Below are 19,801 nucleotides of genomic sequence, written 5' to 3' on the forward strand. Positions count from 1 at the left end.
TGGGATATCTCTTGTCTGACCGTTGTTGGATTGTGGCTCCTCTTCCTCTCTCCCAAGGTTATTCTCACAGCCCATTACAATACCTATGCTTCTCCATAATTAATCCTGACATTCTTAAGAGGTCATCAATTATGCTGTTCCTGTGCCTGGAATTAGTCATTTAAAAATAATTGTCCCTTTAAAATAATTTAAAAATTACAATTGAATACATTGTTACTATGTTGGAGCAAGTTTAACACCTGCAGAGTCATAAAGTTGTGTGTAATTGCCTGTATGTTTAGTAATTTGAGGCTGGGAATGCCATCACAGGTTACCTCACACACACCATCACTTCTGGTGCTTGAGTATTGACATTGTATCTCTTATAGGCTGTTTGCAGCCATTAATGACTATGCCAATTAATAATGCATCTCTCTCTTTCTCCCCTCTGGCTCACTTTAACTGCTGTAATTTTGTCCCTTGAAAACACTCAGATTATACATGTAATCTGTGCCACTGTGACAGACTCAGAGGATCATACACTCAAGGCCCCAGCAAGTAAACAAACCAATTCTACATTTATAGACATCATCTGTAATTGATATTAATTATTGTCCTTGGTTAAAAAAAAAAAAGTCATGGTGTTGCAGGTATCACACAGCTAGAAACTGGAAACAGAGCAAGCTGCATTTATTGGAGCTTTGACAGTTAACTGCAAAAACGCTGGACCTACAGAGAGAACACTTTCTTAATAAAAGTCTACACATGAAAAATCCAGTAATTTAACTGGGGAAAGCAGACTTATGCAAAAGAAGCAACTGAGTATCTTTATTAACGCTATGCTAAAAATTGGCTTTCCATTTCTCAGAAATTTTCATCCCCTGTGAAAGAAGCTTATTTTCAGAGTGCTTGAGAATTTATTTCATATTTCTCATGGTGGCACTTTTAATATTAAGTTACTGGAAAGTGCTATTTTGCTGGTGGTGTTATTTTTGATTTTTTTCCCCCACACATCTTTCCATCATTCTGAAGCTTCCCTGGCTACTTATACGTGACCAAAAATCTGATAAGAGGAATGCCTTTGGATCCCTCTCCTGGGATTAAATTCAAGCACAGAAAGACATGAAACAGCAGCTGATTGGAGAAAGGATAATGCAAAGCAAGAGCTACAGCTGCTGTTGTTTCCTTTGTTTCCATCACTTTTATTCCTCTGTGGCTGCCAACAATGCCTAAATAAAAACATTCTGATTGGAGGAGATCTACTACTATACCTTGCTAATCTCAAAGTAGGAAGGTACAAAGGCTGTGGAGCACTAGAGATAGGATTGGATAATGAAAGAAAGGACACTGATTTACATCCCTTGGTTACTTTGTTCCGCTATGAGAATTTGATTCTTTCACTTTCACCCACCCACTTCTTTAATTTTGTTTCTGTCCTCTACGGTATTTTTGTCTCACCCAATTTTGTGTCATCTGCAAATCTGATAAGCATTCCCTCCATCTTTTCATCCAAGTATTTATTTATTTATCTATCTATCTATCTATCTATCTATCTATCTATCTATCTATCTATCTATCTATTTATTTAATCATACTTATATAGCCGCCCATCTCACACAAGGTGACTCTGAGCGGCATACAACAATTAAAAAAATAAATACATAAAAACAATTACACATAAAAAACTGTAAAAACACACAAAGTAAGAAGGGATAAAATCAATAAGGGAGCCATCACAAAATCTCCCCGGTCCCCTGGGAGCCCCAGGCCTGATCACATAGCCAGGTCTTGAGGGACTTGCGGAACGTTAAGAGGGGTGGAGCTAATCTCACTTCTATGGGAAGAAGATTCCACATGGTGGGTGCCACAGCAGAGAAGGCCTGCCTCCTGGGACCGCCAAATGTAATTCTCTAGCCAACGGGATCCGCAGCAGACTTCTCTGCCAGATCTGATGGGACGGGCAGATGTAATCGGGGAGAGACAGTCCCTCAGGTAACCCAGCTCCATGCTATGAAGGGCTTTAAAGGTCAAAACCAGCACCTTGAATTGGACCTGGAAGTAAACTGGCAGCCAATGCAGCTCATGGAGCAGAGGTGTAACGTGTACCGCCCTAGGGGCACACATAACTGCCCGCACCGCTGCATTTTGCACCAGCTGAAGCTTCCGGATATTAATTGAAATGTTGAGGAGAATTGGGCCCAGGATTGAACATTATGGCATTCCATTTGACAGGTCCATCCATTTTGGTAAGGAACTATTAATGAATATTCTGTGAGTAGCATATTTAAACCAGCTATGGATCCACCTAATAGACATGTTATCCACCCCATACTTAAATAGCCAGGGTGCTTTGAAACAATCTTGTAAGAACAAAGTGAAGGACTGGGTATATCTAGCCTCAAGAGAAGAGAACTGAGAAGAGTTATGATTATACTTTTTAAGTGCCTGAAGGGGTGTCACTAAGAAAGAGGTAAAGACCTATTCTCTTGTGCTCATTCCAGAATATAGGACCCAGAATAATGGTCTTAAATTATAGGAGAGCAAATTCTAAATAAAAGTTAGGAAAAACATCCCAATGGTAACAGCAGTTCAAGACATTGTTGAGAAAGGATGCATTCAAGTAGAGGATGGTCAGCTATCTATCAAGATTGCTTTAATTTGGATATAATATAAATATTCCCTTCTATTTTATAAGTCTTTGGGGAATCCCACAAATTGGGCAATCTAAAACTTTGGTAAAATTAAATTCTGAAATGTCTTTCCCTCCAGATAAAATATTTTAAGGTATAGCTGGACACTATTTTTCCATTTTGAGAAAATTTACTTATTTCTCCAAAGAAATTCTGGCGTTTGCTGACTCACTCTGATTATGAAGTTATATACTTCTTTACATATTGATATGTAACATGTATTTTAGCAGACTATTCTGTTGAAGTGTTTGGATAGAGTGGCAATGTATAACATATGATATAGAGACAAAGTACTTTGAATTAAAGAAAACATTTAGAAAATCATGCTTTTGTATATTCATAAGGATTCTTTTTGTGACATTTTAAAAAACACAAAAGCAAACAGTCTTAAGATGGTGCAATTTTTGAACAAGAGATGGTGGCAGAAGGGAACGTTTAATCCTTACCAGAAATTCATTGTTTGGCCATAAGAAAAATCACATTAACACTTTGTGCATTCTGGACCATGCTTAGTTCTTGTTTTTTAATGTTATTCTTTATCTGTGAACTAAATATGTAAACTAGATTGGAAAAATTCGAAGGATAATGTGATGTAAAACTGTAAACTGGGATATCCCAAGTTAAAATCATTTGAGGATAATGGACAGATCAACCTTTCCATTTGTTATGTCTATTTAATTGTATCAGAAGTGAATAAGGAGATGTTCAATTTGAGAATAGTGCCATGTTACTCAAAGTGGTAAGAAAGGAGTTTGCAAACAACCAAAAGGTCTGTCCAAAATGGGTCAATGGATAACAAAATAGAAAATGACATTTGGAATAAAACTAAACAGCCCATGACCCATTGGGTCATCATTTCAGCGTTATTTCCTTACCTAAAGAGAGAAACAGAATGACCAAGGGCAAAAAAGCAGTGGGAGCGACTTCCAGCTGGCTTCCCCACTAACTTTCCTTATGGGAAGCTGACAGGGAGCATTGTAAATAACAATCACATAACTGCAGCTGACCGTGGCAGCTGGTTGGGACATCATTTCAGAGATATTTCCTTACCTAAACAGAGTTATCATGAAAATTAGGGACCTTAACGCTTTCACTTGTTTGTCATTATAAAGAGTATGCTTAAATTAATAGCATTTTTTTTGTACTTTGTGGGGAACTGGAAGGAGTAAGAACTATCTTATCTGCAGGAAATAGAGGCAGTATGGGTTATTTCAGAAATCCACAGAGAACTGGAATCTATTGGGAGAGGTAGCGCTGGGAACACTCATCTTGGCCTATATAGATGTATATATGAACAACATATCACAGAAATGTCACCGGTCTCCAAGGCTTCCTCCTATTAAAACGGAATCTAATTAAACAATAGAATGCCTACAACTTTTCATCGCTTGGAAACTGATGCAGGTATATAAAAATGCTCTCATGTTGAAGGCAATGTCCTGGAAGGAAACACACAGAGCTGATTAGCTGAATTTGTCTCTTCTCAGCTAAATAGTGGCAAACACTGTGTCATTTATTATCCTTTATTTGATTTGAACCCCATCTTTCCACTCTGACAGCAGCTAACAAAATTTAAAATAAAAACAGAATATAAAAGTCTAAAACTACCTATTAAATTTAAGAATAAAAGAAATACTAAAATTCTCTTAACAGTTAAAAGCCTGGTGAAAGAGATGCATTTATATATATTTCTTAAAAATTGAGAAAGTTGGAGCATCTTCAAAAGGACCTCAACGGCAGAGCAACTAGACAGGTTCATTAATTCCTTTCATAAATGGGAGAGACAATCCCTTAAATAGTAAGGCTCTAAACCAGTGTTTCCCAACCTTGGCAACTTAAGAGGTCTTCCATGCTGGCTAGGGAATTCTGGGAGTTGAAGTCCAGACCTCTTAAAGTTGCTAAGGTTGAGAAACACTGCTCTAAACCATTTAATATTTTAAAGATCAATACTAACATTTTAAATTCTGTCCAGTATGCAACTGGCTCCCAGTGCAGATCTTTCAGTGGCAAACCAGTTCCATATTGTTGCCAAGAAAATGGCATAGACATATTTATGAAATTATCATGAATTTAGATAAACTTGAAGAATACTTCACCTTTACCAGTGTAATATCATCCAGATGCTTTGGACTGCAAGTTCCACCAGCTCTAGACAATCTGGCCAAAGGCAAGGGATTGTTGGATTTGTACAAAATATCTGGAGGACACTAGCTTGCTTATCCTTGCATTAAAGAAATAACATTTCATGTTAAGTGACACTGATTTTCCTCATCATTCTTAAAATATAATGTTGTTAGTTATACTTAGTACATGTAACTCAGTACATATTATTGTATTTCTTTAATTTCTTTAAGAACCAAGTATCTCAATGAGAGAATCTCAACGCATAGGATTTTGAAGAACAGGAAAAGTTATACAACCTAAGTGTCAGAGGCTTCATGTTGCCACTGCTTTGAGTTTTTCAGTAAAGAGAAAAGTTGTGCAGTTCCTAAAGAGATTAATTCAAACTCTACTTGAAAGACTCTTATAACCTGTGCTATAAACTGAAGAAATAAATCCAAATGTGCCACTTAATTTGATATGGATTCTTTTATATGCGTTCAATGTAATTGTAGCACTATATTTTATTGAAAAGTTTTACAGTTAGTCATCGAATTACAATAGCAATTGGGACTGGAATTTCTGTGATTAAGCAATGTGGTCATAAAGCACGACCACATCAATTACTGATGGCAATCCCTGCAGTCCCGGTTGCTATCGTTAACTGAATCCCACAGTCATTAGGCAAGGCAACTTCCTGCCGACTTTCCACAACCAAAGTCAGTGGGGAAGCTGGCAGGAAGTTGTAAGTCGCAGGCAGGCAGGCGGCTGCTGCTGGGTGGGGGAGGGAAGGTGTGTGTGGGGGAGGTGTGGGGAGGGTTGGAGAGGTTGCAGAAGAGTGCAAATTTGTTTTGTTTCCTTATTTTAAATGTTTTTAACTATTTGTAAACTGCCCAGAGTCACTGGGAATTGGGCACCATTAACTGTAATAAATTATATTATTAGTGGTCGCATGGTCAGCCAGTTTTTATCCACCCATTGAGTCCTTCCCAAGGACTTGGGATAGGCAGATGTTGTTCGATGGTGTTAACAGTATCATCACAGGATGTAAGCTGTTCCAAATAAAGCTGCCTTTTGCATTTGACTGATGGTGATTTCGTCAATGCCAACGGTCTTCAAGTGGTACTCCAGATATTTTGGGATAACATCTAAGGCGCCTATAACTATTGGTACTATTTTTGCCTTCTTTTGCCACAGTCATTCTATTTCTATTTGCAGGTCTTTATATTTTGTGATTTTCTCCAGTTCTTTCTCTTCTGTTCTGCTGTCTCCAGGAATTCCAATGTCCACGATCCAGACTTGTCTTTCTGATGAACAATTGGTCAGTCTGGGGTGTTATGTGGCAGATGCTTGTCTGTTTGAATTCTAAAGTCCCAGAGCACTTTAGCTTCTTCATTTTCTATTACTTTGTCTGTTTTGTGGTCCCACCAGTTCTTACTTGCAGGCAAATGGTTTTTCTTGCAAATATTCCAATGCACTGTTGTTGCTACTTTGTCATGCCAGTGTTTGTAGTCAGTCTGTGCGATCTTCTTGCAGCAGTTGAATAGGTGGTCCACTGTTTCTTCAGCTTCTTTGCAGAGATGGCATTTGCTGCCTGTTGCTGTCTTCTTGATTCTGGCTTTGTATGCATTTGTACTTAAGGCTTGGTCTTGTGCAGCCAGAATTAGCTCCTCTGTCTCTTTCTTTAGCTTTCCTGCTCTTAGCCATTGCCAGGTCTTGTTATTATCTGCTTTGCCTGCTAGTTTTTTGTGCACTGGCCATGTCTACTTTTCTATTCTTCATCTGGTCTTTCTTTGCCTTGCCATATCTTTTTTCTATTCTTCATTTGGTCTTTCTTGTAGGCCAGTTTGGTTTCTTCAGTATTCAGTAAGCCTTCATGGTATACTAGCTTCAGTGCATCTTCTTCACTGTCCTTCAGATATTCTTCCAATGCCCTTTTTTCTTCTTCAACTGTCTGGTGTACTCGTAACATTCCACGCCCACCTATGCTCCTTGGTAAGTAGAGTTTGTCAACGTCACTGCATGGATGAAGGGCATGATTGTCATTATTTTCCTAGTCTTCCTATCCAGTGCTTCTAGTTCTGCTTGAGTCCAGTCCACTATACCAGCTGTATATCTAATGACTGGAATTGCCCAGGAGTTAATTGCCTTGATGGTATTTCCTCCACTGAGTTTGGACTTTAAGATCTTCTTCGCTCTCATGATGCATTCAGTACTAATCTTCTTCTTGACTTCGGTGTGTTTGATGCTGTCAATCTGAAGGATGCCCAGATATTTGTAGTGATCTTCTTCATCCAGACTCTTTGTGTTATTTCCATAGGGCATCTTGATTCCTTCAGTTTTCACTATTTTCCCCTTGTTGATGGTCAGGCACATTAGTCTATTCCAAACTCCATTGAAATATCTTGGCTGTATATTTGGACAGTGTTGAGCAGCAATTCCTTTTCAGATAGTGTTTTTCCATACAGCTTCAGATCATCCATGTAAAGGAGGTGGGATAACCTGGCAGATGTTTTTGATGTTTGATAGCCATGGCCTGACTTGTCCAGTATTCTTGATAGAGGAATCAATGCAATGACAAACAGTAGTGGTGGTGGGTGAGTCTCCTTGAAAAATTCCTCTTGATATTAACCTCTCCCAGTCTATCACCATTGACCAGCAACTGTGTCTTCCATTATGCCATTGATCTTTGCACAAAGCTTCTGATGTTTCTACTGATTCCTGTTATTGCTAGGCACTTGATTATCCAATCTTGTTGCATGGAGTTGAATGCCTTCTTGTAATCAATCCAAGCTACATTCAAGTTGGTCTTCCTTCTCTTGCAGTTTTCCAAAATCATCTTGTCAATTAGGAGCTGATCTTTTGTTCCTCTGCTGTTTGGGCAGTTTCCTTCTGCTCAGGTGAGAAGAGCTTATTTTCAGCTAGATGCTGTTGGACTACATCAGCTACAACAACAGTTAGCAATCTGAAAGTTGTTGGCAAGCAGGTAATTGGCCTGTAGTTGCCTGGTGCTGCCCCTTTTGTTGCATCTTTTATTATCAGGTAGGTTTTGCCAGATGTTAACTAATCTTCAATTTCACTTCCTTGCAGTATGTTGTTAAACTGCTTGGCAATGAATGGTGCAAACCAGTCAGATGTTTCAACCAAAAACCATGTAATTCATCTTCATCTGGCGCTGAGCAATTCTTGATCTTCCTTGTCCTTTTCTCCACCATTTCTACTGTTATTACAAGTTCCTTCATTTCAGCTTCTTTTTTATTCTTATCCATCTCCTTTATCCAAGCTGCATTCTTGTTGTATTTCTTTGGGTTGTCCCATAGCTGTACCCAGAACTGTACTGTTTCTTCTTTGTCAGGTATTGACTGGTTCATTGCAGTCTCTCCATTGATGGATTGGTAGAAATGTTTCTGATTTGACTGTAATTGGAGATTCTGCCTATATTGTATAATTTGGTCCAGAATGCAGCCGTGTGAACTATTTTTGGGGCCCAAAGAAGGACCCATATAACACCACTGCTTCATGAGTGTTGCGACTGCATTGGGTACCAGTTTGCTTCCGTGTCCAATTCAAGATGTTGGTTATCACCTTTAAAGCCCTACATGGCATGGGACCAGGTTACCTGAGGGACCGCCTCTTCCCTACGAGTTCATCCCATCCCACCCGATCACACAGAGAGGACATGCTCCGGACCCCTTTGACAAAAGAACTCCGACTAGCGGGGTCCAGAAGACAGGCCTTCTCTGCGGTAGCCCCCGCACTTTGGAATATCTTGCCCGGAGGTGAGATTGGCCCCGTCACTCCTGGCCTTTTGGATCATCAACTGTGGGGTTGACTAGTCCCTTAGTGGCCTGGCATTGCTGCCTTGAACCATCAGCCTCCTGGATTTTTTCCCTTTTATTTTTGTGAATGTGTATTGTTATAGGTTTTAATTGTATATTTATTTATTGTTTTAACGTGTTGTGAGCCACTCAGAGTCCCCCATTGGGGGGGGGGAGATTGGCGGGGGACAAATTTAATAAATAAATAAATAAATAAATAAATAAATAAATAAAATAATTTAAGCTTTGTATCTGCTGATCTTCTATGGCTGTTGCTGCTGTTGTTATTTGATGCCATTACACTATCTATATTCAGACTCATATAAATTATTTTGAATTAGCTGCGATTTATTTGAATTTGCAGTAAACTAGTCTTTTTTCTAAACAAAATATTTCTACGCTCTCACGGTCCACTTTACCACTGCATGAACTCCTGCCTCTTCCTGCCTCTGCATCTTACTTGCTCCTGGTCTTGATGCCTTTTCAATTCATCTAAACCACTGAGATTTATTTGCATATAAACAACAAATAGAAATTAGAGGAGAAGTGAAAGCATTTTCTTTTCCTTTTGGGTGGAGTAGGCAAACTCCAGGATTGTTACTGCAGGATCTGGGATAGCTTGGGGGCAAGGCAAGTAATGTTTTTCTCCTTGTTTATCAGCATTTTGAAGTTGCAGATGAACCTTCAAGTTCTTTTTTGAGGGCTTGGGGAGTAGAAGTGGTGGTGGCATGGGTGTTTTCCCATTTTGCACAAAGTTGATATCTCACCAGTTAAATTCCTTCCTGCTTTCAAGAATCCAAAAGAGTCCAGAAGCCATAGGAGAATGACAGAGTCATTTTTTCACTTTGCCCTGGATTTTGAAGGCAATTGGGATCTGCTGCTTTTCTAACTGCCCCCAGAAGCTAGCATCAAAGTAAGATAATAAATCTCCCCTGTAAGGAAAGCTCAAAATGTTTATTCATCTTGCATTCTGTTGTGGAAATTCAGTGATAGTAACTAATTCTTACTGATTCTGAACATCTCCCAGGGCAGTGCAAAGTTGAAACAATCATAAATAAAAGACAGGGAAATACTATTTAGGGATGGAGGTACAACAAATAATGAATGGCTATCAAGAACATTCAAAGTCTGTCAACCCTGAGATACATCAGAATGCCTGTAATTTGATATAAGATAAAGTTTTTTTAATCCACATTATTCTGAATTTTGCATAACAGTTCTCTGTTCCAAATTTGCAAAGTTATATATATTAGGATCATTTTCCTCAATAAATCAGTGAACAAGTATAATGTTTTTGATTCATTGGTTTAATTGGGTTCTCTTTATCTAGTTTTAGGACTTGTGTGGAGAACAGATCACATTTTAGGTCATATTTATGCAGAAATATGGAAAATTTAAAAGGCTTAAAACAAACTTTTAACCACCATTGTAGTTATAAATTGTCATAAGAAAGAAGTTTTTGGTTTAGTATATATTATATTGGATGCTGAGAAAAGATCTGCTGAACCCATGTCAGGAAACTGACAAAAAGTACATTAATATAAGTAACTTCAAACATGGAGAATGGGAAAGATGCAAATAGGTGATAGCTAATATCATGGTTGGAAGAGTGGGGATTTTCTGAGGATGACAAAGGTCACCAGCAATTTTTGAAGAAAACAATTTATCTTGGCAAAATATATCATTAATTCAGAGTATGATATTGTCAGAGGGCCAGCATCTACTCTAGGAAGTAAAACCTGTGCAACTTCTAAGACAATGGGTATGAGGTTACAAAAGACAGTAACAATATAAGCCACAATTTACCTCCTAACCTCTTAGATATAAAAAGCCACCCCTGTTGACAGATCCTCATCTTTATGATTGTCCAGCATTTCAAGCTATTGACAAGTTTAGGTTGAAGAAAAATTATTTAGCACTATTAGCATCTAAACCATTGTTATGCCAGAAAGTTGCTCTTCAACCCTAGGGCATCAGATGATACACTCCTATTTATATTTATATATTTAGTTACTTATGCTACTCTAGCGAGATAGCAGATCAACCACTGTCCAGACTTCAGGAAGTGTTAGAATGCTTGACATGGTGTATTATCAGTCACTGTCTGGGCAAATCAGACAGTAAAGAACTGAGAATACAGACCCCATTAAATTCTCCAACAGTATATTTCAGAAAAAAGAGATGAAGGAAAGCAGGCAACAGCCACAAATTTAGTTAGCTGGATTCTTCCTCTTCTACCCCAGAAGGCATTATCACCAACTGCCTATGGATCCCTGAAGGAAAAAGGAGGTCTGCAGGCAAAGATCATCTCCGAAACTTGCCCAGCTGAACACTCCTCCCTCCCCACTATTACTACTGGCTAGTGATTATATTCTAGAAATATCCTTGGTTGATTTTAAAGAACGTCTGTTGTATTTTTATTTACACGTAAATGTTAGCTGTTTAGCTTTGAAAGGATTGTTATTCTAAAAGGTGGAGTAGAAATAATTAATACATAATGTGTTAGGAAATATTGTGCTCAAAAGTAAATGTCAATTTTTAACATGCAGGGTTAAAAATGGCCAATCCCTAAGGCAGAAATTGAGTGGAATGGATTTAAGACTGAATACCTTAACATCTGACATAGATTGAAATCTGACTATTAGTCCCCACCTGCAGTAAGACTTAACAGAACAAGACCTCTAAAATAAATACAAAGTCTAGCTATATGAAATCATCAGCAACATATATCAAAAACTGTAACACTATGCTTCAAAACAAACTGAATATTAAACTACACATTAGCATGCTGTTTAGAAAACACGCCTAGAAAACAATGGCTTTGTTTTTATTGATTTTTTTTTTTTAAACTCTGAATTCTAGGTCTGGGCTCTGCATGAAGGCTAACTGTAACAGCAGGAGATCTCAGTCGTACCTGCTCCACAGTCTAGTCACTGAACTAAAAAAGGAATTCATAGTGTTTTGACAAGCAGCAGCTGGCACTGTAAATAATTTCATTTTAGTCACCAAGCTTTGTGGTGAATTGCAATTTGCCAGGTGACTGATTATGAATGAGATCAGTGGAATAGTTAGTGGCTCTTCTTGAACTGCTTCTCTAACAACTATGGAGGAACAGTTGGGAGAGCAAAGTTTTACAGTAATGGGAAAACAGCCTTTATCCTCTTCCTATTCAAAATATTTCATTACAATATCCATTTGTATCTCCTCAAATCAGGAATTTAAGAAACAAAATAGATGCAAAGTTTTTCTATTCAATATTGCAACATACTCTTCAAATTTCTCTCTAAAATATTCAAACTGTTGTAACAAAAAATCCATTAATAATCCCAACACCACCCTTTACTATGGTGAGATGAAAACAGCTGTTAAATATTCCCTATCAAATATCCTAACTGATTTAGCAGGACATTAGAGGTGGTAAAATACACAGGATGACAACCAGAACAAAACCAGTAACAGTGAACAGACACAGTGGCTGTTTTCATGCAGCATGTGTAAGCCATGACATATTTCTTAATGGTTTATAGGATAAACACAACTCTGGGTCGGCCCAATGTGCTAATTCATAAATCATATTTTATAAGCCAGAATGGTAGGGTACATATAACATGATAGGTGAAAATCAAAGACAACCCATCAAAATTTAAAATGATAAAGATACTGAGTCAGTGCATAAACATACTATTATGTCTGCTCTGTAGCTGCATTGTTAGTGAATAGAGATGTGCAAATCAGCCTTGATTCAATTTGGAGTTGAAAATTTGAAGCAGACATGATTTGATTCAAGCTGCATCAAGATTCAAGATTTATTTTTTAAAACATTGTCCACAGCCCTAATAGGGAATGTCCATTGACTTGCCCTTCTGGGATAGACTTTCTGATCACTATGTTTTCAGGGTGGTGGGAGGTTTGGCATAACTGGTTGGCAAGCCTGGCTCCTCCTAGGAGGGTTTCTTGCATCACTGGGTTTGGTGGGATTTGGCAAAGCTTATCCTTGCCTTTGAAGGACTTCCTCGTTGATGTCAGGACTTGGTTGTGTTAGGATTGTGATTCACTGACAATACCCTGTGTTAGGTGACACAGGCAATAGACTCATATATCTTTGTCTGTTACAAATGTGCATGTACAGAAAGAATTTATAATCTCACTACGGTTGTGGGAAAGAAGGTATAAATCATAGATTGGATGTGCCAGAAGTGAGCTTCTGTTATAGTGATAATACATGTTACACACACAGAATGATCTTTATTAGTAAAAGTGAGCTGTTCTGAATTTCCCAGGAGAAGTCTTAAAACTAATATATAGAGTAGGTTTGAGCTACCTGAGCCCTACGGAACACCTTTTGGTAGCCGGGGAACGCACTTAAGAGTTTTAGGAAGGATGAAACACAGTGGATGGAGCAATTATACAAAGTGGGCAGGATCACTTCTCAAATGCATAGGTGGAGGCCAGGTATTTAATTTCTGTCTTGAATATGGATTTGTTTTTGATTTGCCTTTTAAACTATGTTAAGCCTATCTTAGGGCTTAGACCAATTTTTATTAAAACGGCAGGAAATGCTACCAATTTTCGGTCTCTGTGTCTGTACAGGGTTTGTAGATCCATTAAAAAAAAAAAAAAATGTTGGGGACTTCATGGTATCCTCAGATTGCCTATCATTGCCCTAAGATTTTTTTCTTCTTTGCACTGAATTTGAACATTGAAGTGATGCATGCTCTTGAATCAGATCCTTTATATGTGAAACTCAACCTCCAGTAACAGCAATACAGATTTTACAAAGCCAACTTCTAAGGAGGATGACCTCAGTTCCTTTGGCATTAATCACACAAGATCTAGATGGGTTACAAAGGTAGCTTACCTCTATCACATTGAATGGGGCACCCCACATCTTCACTGTGGATGTTCTGGTGAGCTCACTGGCTGTGGCTGATATACTCTCCTATAGCAAGACATGCAAAAATGCCCATGTTTCATTTCTAATCTGAAAGCTTCAAGAACTGCAACATAAGAAACTTTTTTCTGCTGAGTTGAACAATTAACTGAATATAATTCTTTTGGTCTAGGACTGTATATGCTTTAATAAATCAATACAACCAAATATCACCTAAAGTTTGGAGAAAGTGAAGAGCTAGAAGTATGCAAAGAAATTTGCAAGCTCCATTCCCAATCTTATCAGCTGGATCTAAAAAAGAGCTGTGTTTCATTCTAGATAGCTCTTGCCTATCACATTAAATAAAGAAACCCCATCCTATTTGGAATAGCAGGCACACCTGGAACCTGAAAGACGTGGTGGGTGCTCTCACAAAATGACTACTGGGAAGGACTGTTGTTCACAAGGAGGCTGCTGCGAGAGACATGAAGCATTGACGTATGAGATACTTGACACCCTTCCTCCCATAGAATGCTCCCAGCTATTTCTCCTTACCCTTGATTTTTTTCTTCTTTGGGGAAGTGATTGTGCTTCTAAGTGGGTCACTAGCCTACAAATGCTCCACACTTTTACTTTCTCAAGAAAACTCGTGGTGATTTTAGGAAAGAAAATCCACCCTTTCTCTCTCCTACCTCACTGTTAGCTACTAAAAGAACTAACTGCATTTGTATACAGGTTAATTGAAAAACAAGGCATATATGCTTGTTTAAAAGATCTGAGAAATAGCCAGTCACAGAAAAAGGGAAGCATTTGAAGATTAAAGAAGATGATACTCCAGTGTTTATCTGACCATGGGAAAGGGAAATAGGAAGAATAGAAAAGTTAATGCAATAGAAATACACTGGGGACTCTTTGCTTTCCATGAAGTATGAGGATTACTTATTTAATCATGTGAAAGGAAATATTTTTAGTTAACTCTTAAAATTAATGGCAGGCTTAACATCTGTTATAACAGCTGTTAAGCCTACTATTTATAACACCCTACAGGCCTATCAAGCCAGGATAGCTACTATGGCATTCTACTACAACTCTCCCCTTTACAATATATATTAGACAAATACTAGGCAAGTACACTGCTTCTACTGATAAATTATATAATTAGGCTCTTAGTTTTAATTCATCTAATGAGTGACACTGATCTGGGGGAATTACTTTATATTTTTATTGCTTTATAAGTCTTTTGGGACCTGCCAAAGGGAGTGGAAAACACTGTATAGGTTGAAAGCATACATACATTCAAAAATACCAGAAATAATGATGAAACTTTCACAGAATGCAAACTGCATATCAACCATATGAGTAACCCAAATTGTGCAGTTGGAGCAATACAGGCTCACATATTAGCATTACCATATTTGTGCTGCACTAGATGACCGCGAAGAGTATCTTTCTGTTGCTATCTAATGGTTGTCCCAATTTTTGCAGCTAAGCATGATATTATAGCAATAATATAATTTAGCATTATTTTAAAATAACTGAAGTATCTCTTATTAGTATGTCTGACAATAGTGTTGATTTATAGGAACCATACTCATATGGACGGCAGGAAACTGCCTAATACTTCAATCCAGCTAGCTCAGGACTGTCCACAGTGACTAGTAGCAGCTTTTCAGAATTTCAGGAAGAGGTTTTTCAGCTCTACACAGAAATGCCAGGAATTGAACCCAGTAATTTCTATAGTTAAAACACAGGGATTCATCATGGAGCTATAGTTTTTCTTCTTTCTTTTTTTAAATTGTGATTGTGATTGGTGATGAATACTACCTTTAGATATACTATCTGTGCCCTTCCTGGTCCTCTTGATTGGATAAGACAAGACTTAGAAGTTATTTTTATTATTTTGCTATCCTATCTATAAAAATCTTATCTTCTAGAGATCCAGAAAGCCTGAATTCTGTTGTTAAACACACTAGAACTCTTAATCCTTTACAGACAATATTATGGTAGATGCTAAAATTTTATTTCAGTTTTGTTATATTCAGAAATAATCATGTACATATATTTTGGAAGTTATCTTACTAGCTACATAATGGGAGAGACCAATTATTTATTCCAATGCATACATTCATAGTACAGAATCTAAGCTGCTATGCAACTAATTCTGCTCAAATTGCATCATGCTGAAATTGTAATTCTTAAATGGATGCCACATTTATAGTGGAGAACGGATTTATTAAACTACTGTACAGTAAACTCTCAGTTTAATGTACTAATAGTGGGAAAGGCATGTCCATTAACATGGATGTTTGTTAAACAGCAAATGATATTTTTCATGGCCCCAAACAAGGAGGCACATAACATTACTGTATGCAAGAAAATATTTTTGAATATGCTAGAAATAATCTTGTGCAGCTTTAAAAAATCAAAACAATTTGTAATGTTCAGAATTAAACTGGTTAAAACATTTACCTATGATGAATTTCAAGTTAATCTGACATAAAAATGCTGCTGAAGTAATGAAGAATTGGTTCTATTAACTAATTCATCCTAAAACATTTAAAACTCATTAGGACAGCAATATAAATCAAAACCCTATCTGTATCCCCTATTCATCCACAGATGTGAAGCGCCAGTTACAGTCACTGCCATTAATTGATTTTTGCACACAGTAAAATAATATTATGTCAGTCTAGAATAATGTTTTGTAATTTTTCAAAAAAAGACATAAAACACCAAAGTAAAAGGAATAATAGAGGAGACATTGTAATGAGTGGTTGCTGAAACCATGATGTCAATAAGTGCCCTTGAAATGAAGCTTAAGATTTCAAGCAAGATCTGATTTATAAATATTTTTCACTTTGGTCCTGCCTTCAGTCATGCATCAAGTCAGAGTGTGACCTGAAATTTAATTCTCTCCAGATGCCTACCACAATACACAAAATACAATAAAAGGGATGGGATTACGATTTATCTTATTTCATTAGTTGTAGGGTTCTTTGACAGTGTAATGCTCTGCCTTTTTACACAGATATACTGTAAGTCCCACTATATTCAATAAGACTGCCTTCCAAATAAATATACTTAGCTTTGCAGTCTGAAACACTGCTACAGAACCTCCATTTTACAATAAAATGAATGGATTTCCAATTAGTTAGGTTGGTTGGACTAAAACAGATTGCAATTAACCCCATTTATTGATAAACGTCCAAGCTGTGACAGCATAAAGGAACTACTGTACTGTTCTACATTTCTGTCAGTCTGAGTGATCTGCTGGCATTACTATTATGGTATAAGGGGGAAGGAAACCCAATAAAACTGAGGTTGTAGTGAAAGGACAAGTAACTTCCTCTGGCTAGTAAAACTCAAAAAATCTAAGCCAATAGAAGAAATACATAAACTTCATACAGAACCTATTTTGTTAAAGGGACAAGGATACTCTGGTACATAGTGCTTCATTTAAAAACAAATACTGTACAAATGGAAATCTGAGATTACAAGAAGCTGCTGCAAAAATGTTACAGCATTTCAACTGTTGTGCAGTTAGCCATCTCTTCCACCACTGTATTTCCCTTCTACTCAATTCTCCTACCATCCAGGTTCTCATTTTTCTTGTTGTATTTCTTTGAGTTGTCCCTAGGTGATATTTATTGATCAGGTATTCTTGTTTTTCAGCTTCTTTTCTTTCATTCTTTCTAGCTTGCTTGCATCTGATCTTAGCATGCAGATCTTATTTTCCAACCTGACCTTCCATTTTGGTGGTGCACTGTTTGGCTTTTTTTCTTGTTTCTTGATTTTGCATCCAAGGTATTCAGTTATAGCTGCAGCTGTGCTATACATTAATTGGTTTGTTTCTTGCGGTGAGCTGGTGTTTATATTTGATATTACAGTATTGGCATCTTTTAATACTTGTGCTAGCTGTTTCTTTGTAACAAGCTTCAATGCAGGCAAACTTATTCTGTTGTTCTTGTGCTGTTCTAGATGCTCAGTTATTTTTTGTTTTAATTCATCTTGTTTTTTAGTTAGAGGGCTTTGTTCTTTCTGAGGAGAAGGCAGAGGAGAGGGTGCCTGGTTTGGGAATGAAAATGATTCATAGCTATGCTGGCTTCCTCTACTGGTGACTCCCCCTGGTTTGCCTCTATAATCTGAGCTATTTCTGGCAAAGCTTCAATTTCCTTGCCCTGGGTAGACCTTTGCAGTTCTTCCAATTCTACTTCTAAGAATACTTTATTTCATATTATAAATAGACACTGACCTGCTAGCCTCTGTTCTGTTATTTCTGATTCTGGATATTGTTCTTTCCAGAACTGGTACATTCTTTTCAGACAACCTCCTCTCATTGGACTTGATTTGTAATAGCAGATCATTATTTGTTTTCAGTCTTTGTATATTTTGTGATGGGTAAACAATTTTTCTTCCAGTAATCCTGCAGCTGCTGGCCCTGGTTGCTCAGCTAACAGTCCTGAGTCCTGTAGCCCACTTGTCACCAGATGTTCAGGAACTAGAACACCCAGCGCAGTCCTTGTTGACCCAGGCAATGACTGATCCAGTATAGGTTTCTGTAAATTATGTCTCACCATATTATTTATGGGAGAGACACTCTTCATCTGGCTCCTATGATGAGACCTGTCCAGTACGGTTGAACCTCTGGCATAGCTCACATTCTCCTTGGAGCACGCAAGCCTCACAACCACATCAAGGTAGTGCCTAACTGGGTGATGATGATGATGATTAATTTCTGCCATATGTAAAATGGGGAAAGGTGAGCCACCTGATCTCTTTATTTATGAAGGGATTTTTGCTTCTCCTTCAAACCACTCAAACTTCTGATTTTCCTATCTGGAACAGTTGCAAGTCAGTAGCTGAAATTAATCAATGAGTTGTTTTCCCAAGATCACAGAAACAGTCACTGACTCTCAACCTTTTAGGAACAACCAGCAATGTTGTGGAGTGATATCTTGATTGCTTAAAAGGAAACCAAGGCATATAACTGCTGCTGGTCTAGAGAAAGTACACACAAAACAATATGTTGCAAAGATAAGTAATCATACCCTTAATCTTGAGAGTTATAATATGTTGATAGGATAAGAGTTGCTGGGAGTCAGGTGGCATATAAATTTAATAAATTATTATTATTAGTAGTAGTAGTAGTAGTAATAGTGGTAGTAGTACTATTATTAAGATAAATGTTTACGTCTCTAAGAGAATAGTCACCAAATCAGTTTGAAAAGAGTTAGCGTATCTGGGCTGCAGAAATCTGGATGACCACTAGTTGGCAACATAAAGTTAGAAAGAAATCTTCATCTTTGCAGACTAAATATGGTAGCCATAGGTATTATTTCACACAATTTCAAGAAGCCTTTACAATATCCACCAGGCAGTTTTTGCAATGTCTGCATCAGTGTTTGAGAAGCTCCATATTTAAGAAAGACACCTGTCTTAATGGGGCATTAAAATATTATGAAGATTATGAATTGGAGCCTTTGCTTTCCTCTTTCTTTTTATCTCTGGTGTCTTTAAGATGGTAAATTTTCAAGCAGTGACTATCTTCCATTTTTTCCCACACAATTCAAGATTGGTTCTTACCTATAAAGCTTTACATAATTCAGCACAAGGACAACTGAAGGAACTTTGTTTCTGTATGCACATGTGTATGATTTGTGCTCATCACTAGCAGACCAGTTTAAATTTTTCAGTAAGGGAAAGGCACATAAACAACTCCTTTTCTGTAAACGTCCTTGTTTTAATGAAACTTAATACAGAATCTGTAAATCTGTACATTAGGACTGAGATATCATTTGCTGCAGAAAGAAAAACAATAGGCAACCAATTTCCAAAACTAAACTCATTAAACTGCTATTTGTTTCTGTGCTGATAAAGATAATTTATAATTAAATATATAAACCATTTGCATAATGCATCTGCAAACTTGCAATGTTTTACATAAAATTCCAAAAGAGATTTCAGTTTCTAAACGTGTACAGTATCTTTAGAGGCACAATGTGATTTTATAAAAAATGATTACCATTTCCTCCACAGCTTTTCAGCTGAGAATAAATCTCCTAATATCTCACAGAAAGAACTTGGAACTCAGCCATGCTAACCTCTTCACACTTCAGGCAGTTCATGGATCCTATTTCACGGCTCATTCAAAAGAAAGATTAGGAAGATTTTTTCCATTTCGTCTTTTAAATAGTTTAATTCACGAGGGACTAAAGTCAACATAAGCATCAAATCTCTCTCTTTCTCTCTCCAAACCAACATGCTTCCTGGGTAAATCATATTTTGTCATCCTGATTATAGCATGATGTTTCTGTAAGGACTGATAAATTTAAAATGCATCTTAA

General features: G+C 37.4%; 1 protein-coding gene across 4 annotated transcripts in view; it reads right to left on the reverse strand.

Moving 5' to 3' along the window:
• The window catches only part of SULF2 (sulfatase 2), a 311,016-nt gene that overhangs the window by 180,430 nt on the left and 110,785 nt on the right, over positions 1-19,801 (reverse strand). For all 4 annotated transcript variants that reach the window (XM_088154099.1, XM_088154096.1, XM_088154100.1 and 1 more), the window contains exon 3: positions 13,446-13,526. The gene's annotated coding sequence lies outside the window, so the exon portion shown is untranslated. The remainder of the gene's footprint in view (positions 1-13,445; positions 13,527-19,801) is intronic.

This window comes from Python bivittatus, unplaced genomic scaffold (genome assembly GCF_059951505.1).
Source record: "Python bivittatus isolate LINGU-HERP-01145 unplaced genomic scaffold, Pbiv_v1 ctg000700_np1212, whole genome shotgun sequence".
NCBI classification, from domain to species: Eukaryota; Metazoa; Chordata; class Lepidosauria; order Squamata; family Pythonidae; genus Python; species Python bivittatus.